The 24,452-nt window shown below is 44.2% G+C and overlaps 1 protein-coding gene across 5 annotated transcripts in view; it reads right to left on the bottom strand.

Moving 5' to 3' along the window:
- The window catches only part of LOC135909425 (tRNA (34-2'-O)-methyltransferase regulator WDR6), a 443,227-nt gene that overhangs the window by 42,059 nt on the left and 376,716 nt on the right, over positions 1 to 24,452 (bottom strand). The gene's annotated exons all lie outside the window — the stretch shown is intronic.

Below are 24,452 nucleotides of genomic sequence, written 5' to 3' on the forward strand. Positions count from 1 at the left end.
ACGACATTCGAGACTCGTGCAGATCCTTTGTTCGCAAATGCAGAAGAGACTGAGCCTTGCCTTACAACATGATAGATGGCGCAATGAACTGGTGAATACTTCAGGTAGATTCCCACATGTCCGATTAAGTGTATGTGGTGTGGACTGAATAAAGATTCCAAGATAAGGAGGGGTGACACTGGTTATCATCGCAGAATGCCGATCAATGTTGTGACATGTGTTAAGAGATGTTCAGCAAGCGCATTGGTGGCTGTGTGTCCCTTGGCTACTGCCGTGTCACCATGCCGAAAAGGCAGTAGACAGAATGAGTACAACCAGAGCCACGGGGGTACACCGCAAGACTGATCTTATTGCGCGTGTGATGAGTATTTACATAGATTAGCGATGGTACAGGATTTTTGACAAGGTAGCTTCGCAAGTGCAGAAGGGTTATACAAGGGTTAATCGCGATCACAACAGCTAGGTCATTTTGGTGCTGCCTCTTTTGCATTTGTGAACAAGGGACCCGAACAAAGGTCGCGAAATGTCATAAACTTTGCTCTTTTGTTGTTACCGGTGGCGAGTGTCTATTTACCTCCAATAAAAAGGGACACCTTGTATTGCTCCAGTTCACCAGTTGATATGTGCACAGTGCCAAGATAAATGCAAAGCTGCACAAATAATTGCTCTCAGGACATAAGGAGGTGCAGCCATGGCTTGATATGCCAAAAGCCCAATGGTTCTACAATGCTTTGTTTGACTTTCTTATCTAGGCATCAAATTCAGGGAGCTTCAGTAGAGAATGAAGGTTTTCAGAACCCAGAGACAAATACGAGGCCCTAAAAGGTTCCTAGACCACAATTTTGGAACTATAAGTTCAGAAAATATATTGTCACTTGTTAAAGAAGTCAAACAAAGGATTACTAAAGAGAAACCCTACATTACATGACAGGCACACTATTTCTGAAAAACTTGTGCTGTATTTCATTAACATAACAATTTCGATTACAAAAAAAAAAAAGTCCATAAGTATCTTTCCGAAATTTACTCTCAAGTGATTTAATTGTGGCTGTCTAATCAAAACCAAATTGTGGAGCACGGCATTACAAATCAAAACGCAGGCTAAGAGAGACGTCACAGTGAGTGGCTCCAGATTAATTTTGGCCACCAGGTGTTCTTTAGTGTACAACATAAGCGTTTTTGCATTCCACACCCATCAGAATGCGGCTGCCATGGCCAAGAACCAAAATTAAATCCTGTGGTTTTATGTGCAAAGCAACTATGTATCTGATTATAAGGCACGCCATAGTGGAGGACTCCAGATTAATTTTGGAAACCCGGGGTTCCTTAATGCGCACATAAACTTAAGTACACATGCATTTTTGCATTTTTCCCTCATCGGAAATGTGGCTACTACTGCTGGGATCCAACCCGCGACCTCGAGCTGAGCAGGGCAATGCCAGAGCCACCGAGCCTCCGCAGCGGGTCATGGCTGAGAAACACACTTGCGATTTTGAGCTCAGATGCAGAATACTATAGCCAGTGAGCCACCATGGCAAGCAGCTGTCTAATGCAAAGAATTTCACAATACAATACAGTAAAACCTTGTTGATTCGGATTTCACAGGGCCGAAAGAAAAAGTCCGAATTAACTAAATGTAGAATTATTCAGGGTATCAAGAAAACAATAAACAAATGCTTACTATGTCAACACACTTTTATTTACTGATTGAATCAGCAAATCCCGTTTCTATATTGCACAACAGCACTGCAGAAACCGCAATTCTTATCATCTAGTGACTGATTAATACTCACAACAGCGAAAACCTCACAACTTCCTTTGCAGCATGGCCACTGGAGTGCATCTTCACCCAACACACACTTTTCACTAGCAAACACACATCTAGATTATGTTTTTTGCAAGTGAGCTGGTTGCCAACAGCGTCTACTGCGATGTAGCCGACACTTTTCATGCTCGACAGCTTTGCACCGAGTCAAACTGTTTGCTGTAACTGCTGCGGACAAAACTTCTGTTGCTATCAATGCGAATGTGGATGGTGGCTATGCAGTTATGAAGGTGTGTGGCCAATGCGGTGCTATACCCGGCTGTAAACACAAAAATAAAGGCGAATATTATTATGGGTGTGTGAATATTCGAAACTTTTAAATAATGAATCAAACAGTGTCCTATTGGATTCGGTCTTCGAATCCAATAGGATTCAATGCATGTTGTACTTCTTGACAATGAAATGTTGCTGTACCACAATCCCGCAGTGAAATTTTCCGGAACGTAACCTCGCATATTACCTGGCTGTGCAAAGCTAGCAGGCTCCAAAATGTACTCAAGTGCGATTGCTTTGCACTAAAATTGCGTAAAATACCACCACATTACACTTGCATGGGTGCCGCCATTTTTGTTTACAAAATACAAGCAAGTGCCAGAGGCGATCGCATGAGCTGGAAACACGTCATGGCCACCATCTTCTTTGTTGATTCCCCATTTGAAACGACACGCGTGTTGCTACCGACATGTGACGACGACTTTGCACACCTAGTGCAGTGCATAATGTGTGCCTCGACGAGAAAAATGCAGCGAACACAAGGAAATGGATGTCCCACGGATGTGGAATGGTTTATGGCGTTTGACATGATGGCTGCACCATGGAGAATCACTAATTGGGCCGTGATTGATGCGATCGTCCAGGAACACGCATTCCTTGCTTCAAGAACCCTGGTTTTGGTGTCATCCAACGGGCATCGTGTACTGGCTCGGTGCCGGATGTGGATTTGTGCCAAGGGGCTGTAATCTCGATCAACTGCCTTCGGGTATACGAGATACGATCACTCTCGTGCTCGGCATCGGTCACATCGGTGCCTACGCGTGACAGCGTGTGCTGGAGAAATGCTGCTGCATGTGTTGAGTGTTGCTTGTCTGTGTCTGGTGCTAATTTTTGCAAAATCTCGCAAAAGTGATTGTACCTCTGAAACCAATTGACCGAGAATAATGCTCCACAGCAGTGCTGCCACTGTTGATCAATGCACGCGGCGCACTTTGTACTATCGGCAATGTGGTCCTATATACTTGAGCAAGCTTGCCAAATTAGGCTAATGAAATTTTGACAGTAAAGTTTCGTTCTGCAACGGATTACCTATCTGTGATGTCTCATTTCACAACAACAAAATTCTCGTGAAAGCAAATTTTTTCGCATTCCCCGCAGATTTCATTGTTGCGAAGTTCAACTTTTTTCGTAAATGCAAATAGTTTTTGAATACATTTAAAATATTTCAAAACATCAACTGCACCTAATTAAACAAAAAAGTGCAGCAAAAGTATGACAAATTTGCACCCCCGCGGGCATAGTATAGGTATAAAACATGACAACATGTGTAATAAAGCAGGCTATGTCACGTGGGTCACATTATGTCACTATACACTTGTCATTTACTATCACTGTCACTTTACGTGCTATACAGTGATCATTCGCACTCTCTGAAGAGCCGTGCATGCAAAAAAACTAGCGTACTTACTCGATTGTAACGCAAGTTTTCTTCACGATTTTTGTAGCTTGAACTCAACCCTCACATTACATTCGAATAACTGCAAAATTGACCATTTTAAAACAGATATCCTAAATCTCGTGGCTTTTATTTGTATGTTGGCAACCTGTACGTCTCAATCAAATCCATAAAAGTTGATCGAAGTCAAAACTTGGTTTTTGTTGGAATCAATGCCATTTTCGCTGTGCTTGTGATTGGTGTTACGGTTACCTTTGCTGCAGCACCCTGCAGCCTCTCCTGCTTCACTCCATTTATTCGTGACTTTATGGCAACGTAGCACATTCGGTATGAGACCTGCTTTGAGAGACGAGCAATTTTGATGGCCGAGAATGTGGGAAACTCCGCTGCGGCTCGGCAGCTGACGTCAACGAGTCAATGATTTGCGGATGGCAAGACCAACAGAACGCCCTCTTCAAATCCAGGGCTAGTCTGAAGGGCTCCGTAGTTCTCATAGTGGCCTGGTAGCGTCCTCAAATTAAATGGTCTTGCGGTCTCTTAAGAAGTACTTAATCTCAAACAAGCTCGAAGATGACGTGATTTTCAGGGGATCAGTTTCAGAGATAGTTTTGCTTTTACCAGGCTTGGCTCATCCCGGCACCGAACCTTTCTAAGTATACGACTGACAGCGAGCGTTCTTTGCATTGACAGCAAGCTTGGTAGAGCGCCAAAAACACATGTCAGGTACACTTTTGGTAGCAAGTCACGCGAAATTTTGCGAAGTCCCGCGAATCTCTGCAAGTGATCTGACAAGAGATCTTGTTTCCAAATTGTGATTTCTTGATTAAAGGTACCATTTTTTTCCTTCATCTCACATTACTTTCGTGGTTTTATTATTACTCTATTTTATTTTGCTTGACTGGAAAGTTGACTCTTGTGTTAGAATCGTGGTCGCATTACATTCGAGTAAATATGGTACTTATTTGATGCTAATGCTTCATTTGGCCTTTAATGAACAACACTTCATAAAATCTATGGTAATGACATAAAAATACGCTAACTTTAAGAATACTAGGATATGAACATCGTTTTTAATTAATTGCGACAACAGTTGTTGAATATTTGAAAACTATTAGACAATTGATTTGATTCTGGCACTATTCAATTTGTATTCGATTCAGTTTCAAAAATCACTACTCGCACACCCTTACTATAAAGGCACATAAAGGTATGAAACGTTTGTTCCTGTCATTTCTGTACAATTTCCGCTGATGAGTGTGGCGATGCGGACTCTGCTGCTTCATTTCGGTTAGACACCGGCGCCCTTTTTGCTCTTTTATGCGACACACATTTGTGGCACTTCAAACTCTCTGAGTTCCAAGAGTTGTCTGATGTGCGGCCAAATATGTCTGAATTAATAAGGGTTTCATTACATTAAATAATGCATATGCCTGCTGGAACCTGAGGACGAGTCCAAATTATCTTATTTTTCAAATTAACGAGGTTTTACTGTATTCCTGCTTTGCCATATTTAGCCACAAAAGATAACAAAAGTCACCAGGATGAATAATTGCTTATGTTTGATTACAGTTGCAGCGTGACTCTTAGCTAGAATAAGCAAATGCTGCTAAAATCTGCAATGTCACAGGGAGTTGGTGTAGAAATTTCGAAATGGTGTTGCCACCCCATGTTTCCCTTTTGCATTCTTTCTGTCTTAGCAGACCTTTGCTTATGATAAGAATGACTGATTCACGTTGCCAGAAGTATCAGTCGAGGTAGGTGTATTAAACATCCCTTTAAGGGGGGATGCAGATATAAAATCATTATTTCCGCTCAAAATATACATTTTCTCACATTGTTTTTTTTAATTTTTAAACATGTCAAGAAGCTCATTGCAAAGTTTGGCAATTATCTGTATGATAGATGCAAAAAACGCACTTTATTACATGACAGTTGCGTGTGTTTTAGCATGTTTTGATATCTTTGAATCGATTTTTCTCAGTTTGCACTTTTTGGCCAATTCGCACTTTTAGGGAAGCTATCGTTTGGAAACTGCAAAGGCAAAAACTGTTTGTAAGGTTGTTTCTAGGCTGAAAAACTGTGAGGAACAAGACTATGGACATCTTGAATTTGTAAATTGCTGTTGAGAAAATGTATAAATTTCTGAATCGCAGTAATAATAATTAAAAAAAAGAAATGTTTTCAAGTGATGCTGTTTATGCAGAAGGCATGAAATTGCAAGCAGCTGCCCCTATCCTGCAATATCGTGTGTTCAGAAGATATTTATTAGGCAAAGTTTTATCTAACTTTACAATTTTTGAAATGATAGTTTTTTTAAGGTGCAAACTCATTTGCTCAACGGGACAAGCATACCTTTTGTTTATTTGTGCTAGGGTAATCAAATTTACTACATGTTATAACAAGAAAACAAAACAGCCTGCCGAATTTCGTTAAAATTGGCAGGTTGGTTCAAAAGTTGACCTTTCAGCCCTCCATTCCCCCTTAACTAGAACAAAGAGAAATGCATGCTTTTGCAGGTCACACACATGGACCGTGAGGAAAAACAATTACAGTACACAAGTGTAAGATAATGAAATGGGCAAAAGTGGCACTTAAGACTAAACATTTGACTGCAATAACCAAAGTCTGGCTTTGAGATTGTATGACCAAACTGTTATTACTGAGCAGAAAGTGAAAGCCTGCATCTACTTTCTTCATTTTCTTACAGTGGCTGTCAAGATAAAAAAAAAAGAAACAAGAACAAGTAGGACATAAGATCAACCTGGTGCTAACTAATATATCTGAATACAATACTGATGCATCATTAGCAACATTTATCAAGGCAACGAGTTCAAAAGATATGTTCCTCTTACGTCAACTCATAAAACTACATACATCATTGTGGGCCCCTAATCATGCTCCCATATTTCGCATTCCTGTTCAATAAGCATGCTACAACTACGATGCGTATAAAGTAGTGGTACTATGCAACTCTTGGGATATCTAGGGGATGCCCAATGAACAGGTTGAAACAATCAGTACAAACTCCCTTCCCTAGCACGGCTAGGTAATACCAGCACATTCCAAATTACTCGGAGCCTGCCCTACGCTTCCACTATATGACACTTTTAATTTGATGCTGCCAATGACATTTATTCCACATTCTTTCCAGACGCTTCATGTGTTTATTTCGCACCTACTCATGATGCCTGGCTCGTCTATCATCCCAAGCTATTTTGATTACCGTATTTACTTTAATCTAATGCGCACTCTTTTTTTCAATAAAACGGGTCCAAAAATTGCATGTGTGTTAGAATCAAGCACAGCCCTAAATCTGCATTACCATATCGCCACTGGCACTTCAAAATAGCCATCTCGTATGTGCTTCGAGCCTAGCTGCCGTAGTTTCCATGTGCTGTAGTACTATGTGTGTTTAGGTTAGTTCTCTGTCTGTCTTCCTGTTCTCTGCGTTTGCTCTATCAGCATGGAAGTGCTGACTGCGAAGACACGCAGAATTCGTCATGACGCCACAATTAAAAGGCAAGCGATCATGTGTGCAGTCGGGCGGAAATCGGGCGGAAATCGGGCCGCATCACGGGCGTTCAGAGTTCCCAAAACTTGTGTGCGGCACTGGCGCAAACAGAAGGAGAGGCGTTCCAGTCCGACGGATGCTGCATATGGCGCGGCCTCCATTTGAAAGCAATCTGCGATGGGGACAGAATCTATGCGTCCGGGCGCACTGCACTGTGCTCTCACTGCTTACTTTGCGCTGAAGCGAGAGGCAACATGAACGCCAATTCGCTCGCTCCTGCATTTCCTCACTCCAGAGTTTTCATTGCGAGTTTCTGCAGGCATCGAGTGAGACATGTTCATGTTTGCTAGTGCATGCGTGACACCATGCTTGTGAATTTAGTAAGTGAATGTTTACAAGCTTAACAGCCAATAAAACTACTATCCTTACTTTGTATAGCTGTCTACTAATTTTCTATCGCAACCGATGCTTCGCCTTTCGCACAAAACTGCAACTTTTTTTTTTTCATCGCAACTTTAGTGCATTGGGAGTAAATATGTGTTCTTCCAAATGAGAGAAAGTTGTATTTTTGTATGAAAAAATGAGGTGCGTGTTGCAATTGAGGGCGGGCTAGAATCGAGTAAATACAGTAACTACCTCATCTCTAAATTTATTCTCCAACAGCACTATGACAGTAAAAAACAAAGCTTATAGCATAATCAGCCAATCTTAGTTGTGCACCCTCTCACAAAAATGGTGTTGGTTCTGGTGTTATATCTTTGTGATGAATAAACCCAAAGTATACCAGTGCTACAATCAACCTGGTAGTCATCCTTGCACATGTTCATATTCCATACCTGCCAACCTGAAGATATGGAAATTCGTAAAGCTATCGCGGCGGGAGAAGGGGGGGGGGTGCGGCAGCACTTCTTCTTTTTTTTTCAAAGGGATTTACCTTTTGTGACAAGCTTACTAACGTTTTCACAACCGCAAGTTAAATCCGTGTCTGGGAGAGTAAAGAGCAAAACCTCCACTGGGGCACAATTTATTTTTGCAATGATTTCGTTGTTGCCGACTTTGCCTGCTTCAGAAACTTCTCCGTGTAGGTTTGCTCAAAGCAAGTACCACTCTGGTGGCCCTTGACCATCAGCAGACTGTCGAGTCTTCGCATTTCGGGGAACATCTTCCGGAAAAGCGGTCCGGCATGATCGCTGACAGTCAGCGGGATGTTGTGTTCAACTAAAAACGCTGTGAAGAAGCATTCTGCACGAATCACACCGAGGTCGTTGCCGCTGCGTACAAAACTTGCTAGGCTTGGCTGGCTGTTCGTGGCTCGCATGTATCCCTGATGCTTTTTCGAAGCAATGTGGACCTTGATGTCAGACTTGCCGCCATGCAAGATGTTCACATCACAGGCACATGTGGTGCATAATCCAAACTTCTCCCCTTTCTTCGATGGCATGAAGCACAGAAATTCTGCCGTGTATGATCTCAAAAACACTTGGAAGTACTGTCGGGGCTTTGAGCCCGCCATTGCACTGCGAAGCCACTTCAGGCCAGAGTCGCACTGTGTCCGACGTGGCAGCTATTCACACAAAAGACAAGGCCAACACTGCAGTGACTGAAACTGACTGAAGTCCATACCTGCGCGAACAAAGGCAACAGCATGGCAACAGGGGAGGTATTCTGTAAGAGTCCACCTAGTGGACTTGTCCATTTTGTCTGTTTCTGTAGCTAAAATGCTGATTGGCTGTGGTGCCTGGCTGCTGCACATGCGCAACCCACCTCAGCCAATCAGCACTTCAGCAGCAGACGAAATTTACAAGTCCACTAGGTGGACTCTTACAGAATACTTCCCAGGTGTGCGGAGGCGCTAGAGGTTCTATCGGCACTATTGAGCTTTGGATGTGGATTCGTGACCCCCCTTAGTAGACGACAGATGTCACTACAACCTTGCAGCTGCTGATGATGATACCACGCATATGCATTGCCCTCTCGTGGCAGCACAAGGTACCAGGGTGTAGTTTTACTACATCAGGGTGTCTACCAAGTTGACATTTCCAAATTCCACGAGTTTTCCAGGTTTTTTCTGAATGCCTTTGCAAAATACCCTGACTGACGCAGAACTATGTTTTATGTCAAGCCAGGCTGAAACCATATCGCCCGATGCTGTCACTTTCTAGTAAGCTTGTGAAAAAAATGTAAAGAAGATGTCTTAATCCAGTTTGAATACTAAGGGGTAGTGCTTATGTTACTCAAGAAGATAACAGAAGGGAGGGGTTAGAAAAATGCACAGCAAATAAAATGCATTAAAAAAAAATTGCAAATCGAGTCAGACATTCTCAAATATGAATAAAAAGGAAAAGCATGTAGAGGCAAATATTTTCTAATATGAGCTATTTCTATCAACTGATAGCTAGCTCAGTGGTATGAGGCCCGAACTTTGTCGCAATTGACATTCTCTCTAAACAGCTTGCAAGTCAACCTCAACTGTCCTGACATACTCTCGGCCCGCACACGAAGCTAAGTGTTGTGTTTCACTGCTTTAAAGAGTTTATTTTGGTTTGGATGAGGAACACCTGCATCTCGGCGTAAACACACACTTTGTTTTGTTGAGCTCAAGCTCCTTCAAAATGGCGGCAGCACGCTTCCTTTCCCGTTCATTCCTTGATGCGTAGGCCATTTCTGTTCTCACGTCCTCCTTCTGTCGATCGTTCGCTCCACGGACCATTTGAAGCACCTTCTTGGTCAGTTGCACAGTCAATGTCCGAAAAATCGGCTGGTTCGAAAAAATGAATACATGTATTTTACTGCCCTTAAGGGCTCAAATCGCCACAGGCACATTCGAAAACACCCTGAAGGCCTGTCGGTACACGCATTAGGCATATTGGTGCTCGTACTGTAACAGGAGATATCGGGTGCACGCGTGTATAATTAAGGAATACATACTGCGTCCCGTGGCAATAGCCCCTTCTTACGCTTGTTATGCTTCACTGCAATACTTTTGCATATGCTTCACCAAGTAACACTTCTATACAGAGGCGAAGCTGACTATCGGGAACTCGCATTAAGCAACGCAACGTGCTTTCTGAGCTTCTAAGCCAATCGCAAGGACCACAAAGGCGGAGTGAACGCCATTGCTGACAATGGCGAATTCTTGCAATGAAAAACACGGCATTCAACGGCAAGAAGCTTAACAGCGAACGTCGAAGCAGCTAGGCCTAGCGTTGCTCAGTAGTGGCTACGGCTGCCAACGGATCTGCGTGCGAGAGCGCCGGTTCGAGGCGGTGAGGTAATAAAAACGGCAGCGGTGATGGCTTCGATTAATGTCGTTTCGGTCCTGCGGTCATGGCAAAAGGTCCGGAAAATTTGACGGCGAAGGGTTCTTGCATCCGAAATTTTAGACATTCTGATACATTGACTCTGTGGGGTACGTGGTGGTGCCACGAAGCCGCCCGAATTATCGGGCATACGGAAAGTGGGTCGTTGACTGTACACTGGCAACTCCTCAAGCCGATAACAGGGTGTCAAAGACGATTCATTACGATTCCCATCTGTTGCTCTAGCCAGCATTACCGCGACTTTCACCCTTTTTAATAAAATTACAGCTAATTTTCCTTGATAGAAGCACAAATTCCCTGAGTTTTTCCAGACAACTCAATTAATAAAATCCCTGAGAATTCCCGGTTTTCCCAGTTGGTAGACACTCTGTGTAACATTTTCAGTTTTTTTCGCAAATAAAATGTTTTTCGCAAAATTTCAAGCAAGATTCTTAAATCTTGCTTGAAATTGCTTGAAAGCTGCTCGAAATTCTTACATTTTACAGAAAATTCGGAAGAGTTCGCAGGTATGATATTCTATTCTCACACTGTCATAATCAAATGATTGGAATGGGAAACAGGATTGCATCTGAAGTGCCAAGTGAAGAGTTCTTATTTAAAAAAGAATAGTACAAAAACTGCAGAAATATTAAACCAATGCATTTGTGAGCTCCATGGAACTGTTTATACTTGCTTACTGGCAAAACATTTAAATGCTTCCAGCCCCCCGAAAAATTATAATATTCAAGAGAATTATAGTGTTGTCAGATGAGAGAGCAACATTGCACAAGAATTATTTAGATGTCCTATAATTATCTGAATGTTCAACCTGGCTGAAATAAACTTGTAGCTAAAATAGCCTCTAGGATCAGATGCCTTATAAACAGCATGCCAAGTAAATAAGTAGTCTTTTACAAGTGCTCTTGTGAATACATACTCAGATAAGCTGATCATTTTGCTGCAAATTTCACTGTACTAAGCAGTAATGAGCTAGGTATAGGGGTATCTCTGTAAACACTACAGTTCGTTTTACAATCACAGCTCCTTGTAACGTCATGCTTGAAGCCTCGAAAACGAAGATAACATTTTTTTTCGAGAATTCACGTGGGTTCGAACCAACAGCCCTATGCCTCTCAAGCAGGTACTCTACCAATACAAAATTACATTGATTTTACGGTGAAGAAAATGGTTTTAACTGTTTACAATAACGATAGCACACAGGGCGCAGTCCTTTGTGAAGCTGATTTATGGCTTTCTGACTGTCACCGCGGGATTTTGGTGTCAGAAATAAAGATTTTATTTGATGTGATTTTAAAATATCAAATTTATTTTCTTGTGGTTTAAACTAAGCCTTAAATGTACCGCATTTATTCCATTATCAGGCGGTAACGGTTATAAGGCGACAGTGCCAGTTAGAAGACCCAAGAAAAAAAAAATATAGCCTTACAATGCGGTTTCACGGCATTTCAGTGCGCTCTGCCGTCAAGCCACACTACAAAGGCTAACCTCCATGAAGCGAAGTTTAGTGATGAATTTCACGTGATGAAAAATCCAGCACGAAGCGCCGCCGACCCTGTGGTCGATGCAGCCCGTGAGTAGCCATTGTGGCCATACAATCTAGTCTACACAGGTGATGTCGGCAAAGGGAAACAGAAGGTGAAAATGCACATAGACCAATGTTTTTTATACGCAAAATAAGACAACTGACCTGAAAAATTGCATACATAAGTGTTCGCTCTTAGACAGGACCTACTTAGGTTGCTACATTTTTTTTCCATACGTGACACGTCAATATTTCACTGATACAGTGAAAACTCATTAAATCGTACTTGGCCGGAGCTCGAAAAAGTATGTACTAAACGGTAGTACTGCTTAACTGAAATAGCGCAAGATTGCCCACTTACCTATCAAAAACGGAACTACGAGAGAGTGCAATAAAAAGGCAGAAATCATGCAGTATTTATTCACTTCGCGCGACAAAAGCATGTTATTTTCATCTGGTGCTGCGGTGGGTTAGCAACGACGATGACGGCCTCAAACTCACTCAAGCTACGAGCCAGCTTTTTCACCAGCCCCCTCTTCTCGGAAAACACCCGCATGTGGCTGACGTAACGCGCGATATGTGACACTACGGCAATAACAAAGGCAACGATGGCAAAAAGTCGAAACTCGCAGCCGAGATATTTTCACAGTCGCAGCAGCATTGCCTACCAACTGCTTCGCATTTCCAAATACCACACACCATAGTCAACGGTATATCCCTCGCACGTGCCAGCACTGACTTCTTCGTGCCACGTTCGACAGCACGTACGATGTTTAATTTTTCTTCTATGTTGAGCGTCCTTTTTTTGTCCTAGCTTGCCCAACACCACAACACGGGCCACAGCGCTCTGACTCGGGCACGGCACAGAAGTAATGTTGATGTTGACGTGACTTCACCCTTCCGAGTGCCCTCTGCGTTTACGCTTGGAAGCCATTCTAATCTCTGAGGCTCGTTGTTCTGCTGAGCCGACGTACCGGCATAATTTTGTGACGAAAAGTGTTAACGTGTTATGTGTTAACCGATACATATGCAATAAGCTGGTACGGTATATGCGGATACAAAACACATTATGTTCAATGGCCGCTGAGTCGATAATTTCACTTTACTACTTTTAAAACGAAAGTACTGCTTAAGCGGGTACAGTTTAGCGAGGCTTTACTGTACTATCTCTCGTCTGTGACCCAGTGTTTGTTTACAGCTTGCTCCATTTGCGTGCAGCTGAGTTTTTCCAGTCTGCTTCCACCTTCGAGCCTGCCCTGCAATTGAGGAAACACAGAAAGCTACTTATGTGACGACAGACACGGCAATTGTCTGTTGAAACTGTCTTCTCCTGCTGTATCACGCTGCCGGTCTGCATGGGCAGAGCATCAACGGGAAGCTAAGCCTCTAACTTCATAGCATAAACGAAACAAGCAGTAGCCAGATATAATTCACTAGATCAACGAGGCAGAACAACCAACTAGGAGGAGAAACGGCGTTGGAAAACAAACGTTTGAAGTGAAGGTAGGAAATAGCCCAACAGTAGCCAAGTGTCAATAACCAAAACTCCTGCCTAAGGGTGACCGACGGAATCCAACATCTGTGCTATGGTTCGACTGGTCCATGCTCTCTGCCGCGCGCAATGGATTCCGGTGGCGGCAGTTTGCTGGATGATGAATATTTGGAAAGAGAGGTATGGCAGCAAACAGCCAGTTTTTGGACGTCGCTGCCCGACGTCCGCTGCCGCCGAGTGGAGGCCACTGAAAGTTTGTCGCTTTTTTTTGCTCTGTGGGGGTTGGCCTTAAGGCGCAGGTCGCACTGCCATAAAGCCACACTTCAGGGCAAAATTTCTCTATATGGTGGGGTGTGACTTGGAGGCTAAAAATTATGACCAAAAATCCTCGCCTTATACTCAAATAAATACGGTACTCAAGAGCCAGCCAACCAAGCAACAGTCACCATCTTTATTATTTAGTTTATTTATTATTTACAGTAGACCCTCGTTGATACGCTCCCGTTACATACGTTTGCCTGGCGCCAACGTTCACAATCGAGAACACAAAAAATGACCCAACAGAGTTACGGTCATTTTTTATTGGTTTATACATTCCCGGAAAACACGATTTTACGGAACCAACGTTCAGTACATCACCAAACTGCAATGGTATGATACGTTTTCCGGCCGCTAGATTAACAAGAAAATGCGCGAGGCGCGCGATCGAGAACAGTATATAGCTGCCCGCCGCAGCAGCTATACTCGCCTGCCCGTCTCACGTGAAAAAGGCGGCTTGCACTCAGTTTCTCATTTCACTACCAGCAAATCTTCTCAGGGGTTGTTGCATGCGGCATTCACAGCCACCACCACCAATCCCATTGTCATAAGCATCTTCGCCTACCTGTTTCGCAGCGTGTGGAGCCGTCGGTAGTGTAGAGCACGCTTTTAATAGGCGATGACCAAAATGCGTCGCCCTTCCCTGCTGCAGACTGCGATCGTATAAGTTTTCCGGTCGCTAGATCACATGTGAACAAGAAAAGGCGCGAGGCGCGCGCAGTTGAGAACAGTATATTGGGGACGAGGAGTTACGGAGTCGCCATCTGTCAGAAGCGCCTCCCTTGCGTTGTATGAGGGATCACGCGGTGTGCTCCCCATAGGTTTCGCTTACGGCGCTCAATAAAAACACCACGTGGCAGCCCTCCTGGACATTTACGTAGGTACTCTAAAAACGAGGAAAGTTTTTGACTGTTTATATAGCAATTTTGGGCAAACTGAAAGCACAAAATCGTTTACAGACGCTATCTCTTTACCGAATACGTACAGTGAACGCCACTGTGCGCAGTCACCGCGATGGAGTCTCCCAACCGGCTTCTTGCGTGAAAGGTAGGCAAACGCTGAGAGTAAGCTTTGTGAAATATGTTCTTATAGTGGGCTGTCTGTATAACCAAATGGGGCATAACAGAATGAAGCCTCAATGCAGCGATCGCATGGGTTCACAGCGACTGACTGCACGTCTGCATGCATGTCAGCGCACAATGTTTTGCTTTCGCTGTGAGCGCGTTTTCGCACCGTGAGCGTTTCGTGCCGTGAGCTTTAGGCCGCCACATATGAGCATTTGTCAGTACACTAGCAACCATCCCACCTAGCAACCGCGGTGCAGGTGGGACTTTAAACTTTCGTTTTCAGCTCGCTTCGGCGCTTCTGAAACAGCCGACGCGGCCGCCGTGTCCATGTGATCCCTCATGCCACGTGTGTCACGCTGACGGTGGCGCCAGCTTTTCCAGTGGTGGAGCTCACCGCCAATTTTAGTTTTCCGTTTAGCAAGAATGTTGCAGACAAGAGAACTGACAAATGGGCTCTTTGTTAATGTACATCATGAGTTTGGTAGCGCAAAGACATGAGGTGAAGTGCCCGTCGTATTTCCGTGCCTTGGCCTACAGCGCGCTCGTAGATTATTATGTGAACGACACCGTGCTGTTATTGCTTGTGATTCAGCTTCGATTATATTTTGGCCCCTTTTATCCCACGTGACTGGTATATCATGGTCTTAAGAGGAACTTTGTGTCCATTATGAGACGGCTGAATTCGATTTTCTTCGGCGCCTTGGAATGCTAGCAATATATTGCGCTGCTTCTAGCTTTATCCCTGTTATAGTTTTTGTACGCGATCGGATACTGCATATACGATGTACCTCGAAGGCATTACGCAAGCTATTTTATCTCCGAAGATGTCTCCGCCTCGCACCCACGTCGACTAAGCTTCTCGTGTATACTATTTTCGTTCGACCGGTTTTGGAGTAAGCTGACAGTTTGGTTTCCCCACTCAGTAACTAATATAACGAAACTGTAAAAAGTACAGCGAAAATCGCTGCGGTTTATTCACAACAAGTACAAGCGCACAGATTCACCCACTAAACTTGCAGCTATATCGGTTTTACCGACGCCATCATCAAGAGCGAAACAAGTACGGGTCAAATGTTTATTTGACTTGATTCACAACTAGACCTAACAAAATACATGTTTTTCGCCGTCACGATCATCAAAACATAAACATTTACACGCTTTAACAGAATATTCATGCCATAATGACACATTCATGTACTCTTATTTCCTCCTCGTGATAAGGGAATGGAGTCACCTCGATCCTTCAGTCATTTCTGCAGACTCATTATCTCAGTTCACATCACGGTTAGAATCCATATTAAGCAATCAGTAACGCAGCCTCATTCCCATAATATGCTTTGCAACTCTTGCAAGCCGTGCTGATTATGGTGAAGGTGTTACTGTTATCTTTTCCCGTTTGCTGCCCTCTTCATGATGGATTCTCTATATTGCTAGACATGTGATACCTACATATATATTTTTTGATGTATTCTTACCTTGCTCCTGCTCCTGACAGGCCGCCATTGGAATCTGAACCTGGCAACGTTTAATGTTAGAACGTTATCTAGTAAGGCGAGTCTAGCAGTGTTATTGGAGCAATTAGAGGGTAGTAAATGGGATATAATAGGGCTCATGAGGTTAGGAGGACAAAAGAAGCATATACAGTGCTAAAAAGCGGACACGTCCTGTGCTACCGTGGCTTAGCGGAGAGACGAGAACTAGGAGTCGGATTCCTGATTAATAAGCTGATATAGCTGGTAACATACAGGAATTCTATAGCATCAACGAGAGGGTGGCAGGTCTTGTTGTGAAACTTAATAAGAGGTACAAATTTAAGGACGTACAGGACTACGCCCCTATATCCAGTCATGATGACCAGGAAGTCGAAAGATTCTATGAAGACGTGGAAACGGCAATGGATAAAGTCAAAACAAAATACACTATACTGATGGGCGACTTCAATGCCACGGTAGGCAAGAAGCAGGCTGGAGACAAGTCAGTGGGGGAATATGGCATAGGTTCTAGGAATAGCAGGGGAGAATTATTAGTAGAGTTTCCAGAACAGAATATCATGCAGATAATGGATACCTTCTTCCGCAAGCAGATATTTCATTTCATTTTTATTTATTCAACCTTAAGGACCCGAAGGCATTACATAAGGGGGGCGTGCATCAAAGTCGAACAGCTTCATAAGAAAGTTACATAATAAAGTGCACATTGGTTGTAATAGGTACAAAAAAAAGCAAATTAAAAAAAAAAGAAAACGGAACATATACACAGTACCAACGAGGCGATAAATAAATAGATGTGGTATTCATGTGGTTATGTTGGCATTATCAAAATCGTTTAGTTTTTCGCGAAATGTTTTGCGGTTGCTGCATGAAACAATGTCATCCGGGAGTGCGTTCCAAAGTGTTACGGCATGGGGGAAGAATGAGCTGCTCATCGCCGTCGTCCGGCACTTTATCCCTGCCAAGGGGCGAGTATGAGATAAACGGGATGATCTGAACGGGCGTTTCAGGAAGGCGTGTCCTGATTGGGTGAAGTAAAAGAAAGTGTGAAGAAGGCAAAGACGAGAAGTTATGCGCCGTAAAGCAAGCAATGGAAGAGACAAAGTTTGTTTTAAGGTGGCTATGCTGATATGGGGGGGGCCTTGAATATTGTGACGTAATGAAGCGAGCAGCGCGGTTTTGTACGGCTTCTAAGTCACTGGCGAGATAAGCTTTTGAGAGATGTCAGATGGATGATGCGTATTCAAGTTTGGGTCGCACATACGTTAAATATGCTAGTTTTTATTTCAGACGATGCGGATTTTAAGTTACGTCGTAAGTACCCTAGTGTGCGTGAAGCTTCGCAGCAAATTGTTTGAATATGTTTCACCCATGAAAGTGATGGCGTCATATGAACTCCTAGATATTTATAAGTACACGTGCGGTCAATAGGAACAGAATTAATGCGATAAGTGTGGTGTACGGTGGTCTGTTTACGCATGAAGGATATTACCTTGCATTTAGTGAGGTTTAAAGGCATGCGCCATTTTTCGCACCAAGAAGCGATAGTGTCAAAGTCGTGTTGTAAGGTGATTGTGTCGTTAGATGTATGAAGGGGGTTATAAAGAACGCAATCGTCTGCAAAAAGCCGCAGCTTCGTTGATATGTTAGTGGGAAGGTCATTTATGTAAATCAAAAACAATAGAGGAGATAAACCTGCGCCTTGGAGAACCCCGGAAGTCACACTGGTAAGGGTTGACTGAAAATTGTTAGCATACGTAAACTGAACGCGTCCTGTTAAAAATTTTTCAATCCATTTGATAATCTCGGGGTGGATACCAAGGGAGGATAATTTTGCAAGGAGATGGTTGTGAGACACGCGGTCAAAGGCCTTTGAAAAATCTAGGAAAATTGCATCTATTTGAAGGTGATCGTCCATGTGTAGTAGTAGGTCGTAGGTAAATTCGGCAAGTTGAGTTTCGCAAGACAGACAATTACGAAAACCGTGTTGTAAAGGGTAAAAAAAATTTATTGATTCTAGGTAATCTATTAGGTTAGATGCTATAATGTGCTCAAGGAGCTTAGATGGGACACTGGTTAGAGAGATAAGACGGTAATTAGAAGGGTTATCGCACCTTCCTGCTTTAAAAATGGGAACTACCTTTGCTTTTTTCAGAATAATATGCGGATAATGAATACCTTTTTCCGCAAGCGGGTTAGCCGAAAGTGGATGTGGAGGAGCCCGAATGGTGAGACTAGAAATGAATTTGACTTCATACTCTGCGCAAACCCTGGTATCATACAAGATGTAGACGTGCTCGGCAAGGTGCGCTGCAGTGACCATTGGATGGTAAGAACTCGAATTAGCCTTGACTTGAGGAGGGAACGGAAGAAACTGGTACATAAGAAGCCAATCAATGAGTCAGCGGTAAGAGGGAAAATAGACGAATTCCGGATCAAGCTGCAGAACAGGTATTCGGCCTTAACTCAGAAAGAGGACCTTAGTGTTGAAGCAATGAACGACAATCTTATGGGCATTATTAAGGAGTTCGCAATAGAAGTCGGTGGTAAAGCCAGTAGACAGGAGACCAGTAAGCTATCACTGGAGACGAAAGATCTGATCAAGAAACGCCAATGTATGAAAGCTTCTAACCCTACAGCTAGAATAGAACTGGCAGAACTTTCTAAGTTAATCAACATGCGTAAGACAGCTGACATAAGGAACTATATTATGGATAGAATTGAACAGGCTTTCAGGTATGGAGGAAGCCTAAAAGCAGTGAAGAAGAAACTAGGAATAGGCAAGAATCAGATGTATGCGTTAAGAGCCGGCAATATCGTTACTAATATGGATGAGATAGTTCAAGTGGCTGAGGAGTTCCATAGAGATTTATACAGCACCAGTAGCACTCACGACGATAATGTGAGAGAGAATAATTTAGAGGAATTTTAAATCCCACAAGTAACGCCGCAAGAAGTAAAGAACGCCTTGGGAGCTATGCAAAGGGGGAAGGCAGCTGGAGAGGATCAGGTAACAGCAGATTTGTTGAAGGATGGTGGGCACATTGTTCTAGAAAAACTGGCCACCCTGTATACACAATGCCTCATGACCTCGAACGTACCGGAATCATGGAAGAACGTCAACATAATCCTAATCTATAGATGGGACAATCCATAGATGGAAGAAATTGGATGCCAAAGACTTGAAAAATTATAGACCGATCAGCTTACTGTCCGTTGCCTACAAAGTAATTACTAAGGTAATCACAAATAGAATCAGGAACACCTTAGACTTCTGTCAACCAAAGGACCAGGCAGGATTCCGTAAAGGCTACTCAACAATAGACCATGTTCACACTATCAATCAGGTGATAGAGAAATGTGCGGAATATAACCAACCCTTATTTTATATATAGCTTTCATTGATTACGAGAAAGCGTTTGATTCTGTCGAAACCTCAGCAGTCATGGAGGCATTACGGAATCAGGGTGTAGACGAGCCATATGTAAGAATACTGAAAGACATCTATAGCGGCTCCACAGCCACCGTAGTCCTCCATAAAGAAAGCAACAAAATCCCAATAAAGAAAGGCGTCAGGCAGGGAGATACGATCTCTCCAATGCTATTAAAATTAAATTATGGGGCTTTACGTGCCAAAACCACTTTCTGATTATGAGGCACGCCGTAGTAGAGGGCTCCGGAAATTTCGACCACCTGGGGTTCTTTAACAGGCACCTAAATCTAAGTACAAGGGCGTTTTTGCATTTCACCCCCCCATCGAAATGCGGCTGCCGTGGCCGGGATTCGATCCCGCGACCTCGTGCTCAGCAGCCCAACACCATAGCCACTGAGCAACCACGGCGGGTATCTCTCCAATGCTATTCACAGCTTGTTTACAGGAGGTATTCTGAGACCTGAATTGGGAAGAATTGGGGATAAAAGTTAATGGAGAAAACCTTAGTAACTTGCGATTTGCTGCTGATATTGCCTTGCTTAGTAACTCAGGGGACCAATTGCAATGCATGCTCACTGACCTGGAGAGGCAAAGAGTGGGTCTAAAAATTAATCTGCAGAAAATTAAAGTAAGGTTTAACAGTCTCGGAAGAGAACAGCAATTTACAATAGGTAGCAAGGCACTGGAAGTGGTAAGGGAGTACATCTACGTAGGGCAGGTAGTGACGGCAGATCCGGATCATGAGACAGAAATAATCAAAAGAATAAGAATGGGCTGGGGTGCGTTTGGCAGGCATTCTCAGATCATGAACAGCAGGTTGCCATTATCCCTCAAGAGAAAAGTGTTTAATAGCTGTGTATTACCAGTACTCAGCTACGGGGCAGAAACCTGGAGGCTTATGAAAAGGGTTCTACTTAAATTGAGGACGACGCAACGCGCTATGGAAAGAAGAATGATGGGTGTAACGTTAAGGGATAAGAAAAGAGCAGATTGGGTGAGGGAACAAACGCGAGTTAATAACATCTTAGTTAAAATCAAGAAAAAAAAAATTAAATTATGGCGTTTTACGTGCCAAAACCACTTTCTGATTATGAGGCACACCGTAGTGGGGGACTCCGGAAATTTGGACCACCTGGGGTTCTTTAACGTGCACCTAAATCGAAGTACACGGGTGTTTTTGCATTTCGCCCCCATCGAAATGCGGCCGCCATGGCCGGGATTCGATCCCGCGACCTCGTGCTTAGCAGCCCAACACCATAGCCACTAAGCCAGCATGGCGGGTAATCAAGAAAAAGAAATCGGCATGAGCAGGACATGTAATGAGGAGGGGAGATAACTGATGGTCATTAAGGGTTACGGACTGGATTCCAAGGGAAGGGAAGCATAGCAGGGGGCGGGAGAACGTTAGGTGGGCGGATGACATTAAGAAGTTTGCACGGACAACATGGCCAGAATGAGTACATGAACGGGGTAGTTGGACAAGTATGGGAGAGGCCTTTGCCCTGCAGTGGGCATAACCAGGCTGATGATGATGACCTTGCTCCTTTGCGTTTCATGTTTGGCTTATTTACACACAATTTGTACGTGCACGTTTATTACCATGTATTTCATTTTTGTATGTCCACCTGCTATGGTCCCTAATGGGACTGGTAGTATTGAAATAAATAAAAATAACCCACTAGTGGATACTGTGCTCATGAGTCATGAATCCCCGTGGCGTAAAATATCCTGTTACTCCAGGTAGTCACTATTTTTTGCTGTTTCTGACTGGTGCCAGTCTCCGCACTGCACGGCCTCGAACTCGGCCGGCAGACAGACGCTGAGTTCGTGCATGTGTCAGGTGTACGCACGGAGTTTCGGAAGTGCTCGCGCAGTCTTTTTGATTTGTGCGCTGTTCGTGCACTTCATGCAACAGGGCATCCGCTGTTCTTGGTCCGTGTGCAACAAATTTTCCAAGTGTACGTCAAACGGAGGAACCTGTTAGGCATTTAGGGATGTCGGTTCATTAAAGGGAAGCTGAAGAGTCTGTTGAATTCAATAAGACGCTCATATACGGATGCGGGAACCTTATAAAACATGCAGGTAAAATTTTGGGGTGGCTTTTTCACTTAGGAGCGACGCAATCGTTGGTTAAAATTGCGCTGTAGCTCTGCCCCCCGTCAAGCGCAGCACACTGCTGTTGATGCTGACGATGCGAGCGGAGACCGGAAACCGCGGCATAGTGACGTCAGCACTGGTGTTCCGTTCCTTCGCAGTCTCCGAGACCGTGCCTGATCAGGCTTATTTCTGCGTGCGTGCCGTCCTAATCTGCTTCGCTCGAGCCTACATTCCTTCGTTTGTGTGTATATAGGAGCGGTAGTTGACGTGCGCAGCATCAATTGAACTTGTAGGCCGATCATGCCGGCGTTCTGTGCAGCCTACGCTTGCACGAACACCAGCGGCTGCGACGATGTTCCAATGTTCTGTTAGTTCCTGCAAGACAAGAAGCTTTCAGCTAAGTGGGAGGTTGCTGTGAAGCAAAACAACTTCAAGCGCTCAAGAAAAACATTGTTGTGCTCTAACCACTTCCATGACGATTACTACCGGAGTTTATCAATAATGCATGCTTTGGGTTCTCCTTCGTGTTAGCACGCTGAACGGAAGGTGCATGTTTATCTCCCACCCTTGATGCAGGTTTCATCGCCAAGTGCCGCGAATTTTCTATTCGCATGTGTGTTGTGAAACAGCCTGCATGCAGCTACCATAACGCAGTGCAAGCGTAAAGTTTGCATGTGTTGGAAAGCCTGCTCACGCCAGGACGCTGCGCTCCCCCTTCTCTCGCACACATAGAGAAACCGACCATCTCACATAACCGTCTGTGTAGATTGCCGACAGCTTTGGGGCAGCGCACAAACGCCGAAGATCGCATCACCGCTTACATTCTACGAGCAGCCGTGCAGGAACATAACACAACAGTTGTTTGCCTGGAAACGTACTCACTGGAACGCTGAATGCAGCTTAGCAAAAAACATGCTCGCCAAAGAACATTTCCAAAACAAGGAGATGCTAACACTTCGCCTTCGTTCGTGTGGAAAGCAGTGCTTGCATCAGCATTTTTTGCTTCTTGGAGAGGCCAGCTCTTCGCAATCGGCTCGTACATGTAGGGAGTAAAGTATAAACCCCTTACAAGTGATCTTCCATGCGACAGCGACAGCGCGACAAGCGAGGCGATACCTGTCGCGTTCACTCGTCGCCTGCAAGCCGAATCCCACGCCAGCAACGGCTTTGAGCGATGAGTTCCCGGTATGAGGGCAGCAATATACGTGCTGAAACTAGCGTGATGCATGCTTTATCAATTTAAGTTGATGTATTTTACTGAAAAAGGAAGGTCTTGCACTCGGTTCTTCTTGCACATGTAAAATTCAATAGTTTGCTCGTTCCGTGCGACAAACAGTAGGATTTGAGTTATGTACATTTAGTTACGGCTTCGCACTATTGGCTAGTCGCTCACAGCACTTCCGGGCGATGAGCGACAACACCGAGCGATCTGTTCAAGCGATGGCCCATTTCGTCGCTTGAAGCCGTCACCCGTCACTGTCGCGCGCAAAATCGCTCTCGTGAAGTTTGGACTTTACGCCGAACTGCTCAGAGAAACGCAAGTTCTCGAAATTTTCCATGACCGTCTCAGCAAAACAGCAACAAACTACCTTGCACCGTGCTTCGTGTGTAGCGGCAGCAGTCGGTCCGGACGAACACCATTGTTGACGGCACGAGGCGCCCGACCAATCACAGGCAGAAACGAGGCGCGCGAGCTGGGCGTGTCTGCTGCTGCACTTTTCGTCGAAATAAAATATGTTTGCGCTTTCTTTCGCTGAATTTCGATGGGATATTCGAATTCAGAGGGTTGAAAACCATGACGTACTGCTCTTCACTCATTTCTTCTGGAAAAGCTTTCAGCTTACCTTTAAGTAAGTTGATGGGTAAAAATACATAGCACTTCCTGCTTAGAGTTCATGTAGTATTGCCATGTCATGCTGCGGAGAGCTCTCCCCATACCATTTACTAGCACTATCGTTAGTGCGCTGGTTTCTGGCTTGGAGGGCGTGCTATGCCTTTTCTCGCCAATCGGTGCTGGCATACGTGGCAAGCAAATGTCTCAGAAATTCTTCCCATGAAGATAGCGCCGCTTCACGATTCACACACCATGTCCTCGCTGATTCTTCTAACGTGAAGTACACGTAGCGAAACTTCCTTGCCTTGTCCCAGCCGTTGAAATGTATTGCGGAATGGATTTGTGCATGATTAATTTGTTTTTATAAAAAGAAAGTAACATAAAAAGAATGCAGAAGAACAATTTTTCAGTACACTTAAGCACTTCCGGCACACAGCAAGTGTCGTCTGCTTGTGTTACAACGTGCTCCGTCTTTGACGACAGCTCTGCCGTCAGTGTCGGTCTGTTTTTTCGCAAAAGCTATGATTCGACTGTGTTGCGTTGTGGACTGCAACCATAGCGACTGGCAATATGTGAAGCTGCGACTTCATTTCCCTCTGCAAGCCAATAGACGAGCGGACTGGCTGCAGTGCATCAAACTGCCGATATCCGAACGGTGCCAGGATTTGCGCGATTGCAACCGCCACTTTACAACGGAAGATTACTAACGCAATAGCGTTTTGCGAGTCCGGTATTAGGGTAAACGTAAGCACAAGGGGACAGTGCCTGGCCGTGTCCCCTTGCGTGTCGTTTCAGGGGTCGAACAGAAGCGCAAATGTGAATGGTCCGCACGGTGCAGCCACCTGGTGGCATAGAGCTCAACCACACACAGTAG

This window comes from Dermacentor albipictus, unplaced genomic scaffold (assembly GCF_038994185.2).
Source record: "Dermacentor albipictus isolate Rhodes 1998 colony unplaced genomic scaffold, USDA_Dalb.pri_finalv2 scaffold_17, whole genome shotgun sequence".
Classification (NCBI taxonomy): Eukaryota; Metazoa; Arthropoda; class Arachnida; order Ixodida; family Ixodidae; genus Dermacentor; species Dermacentor albipictus.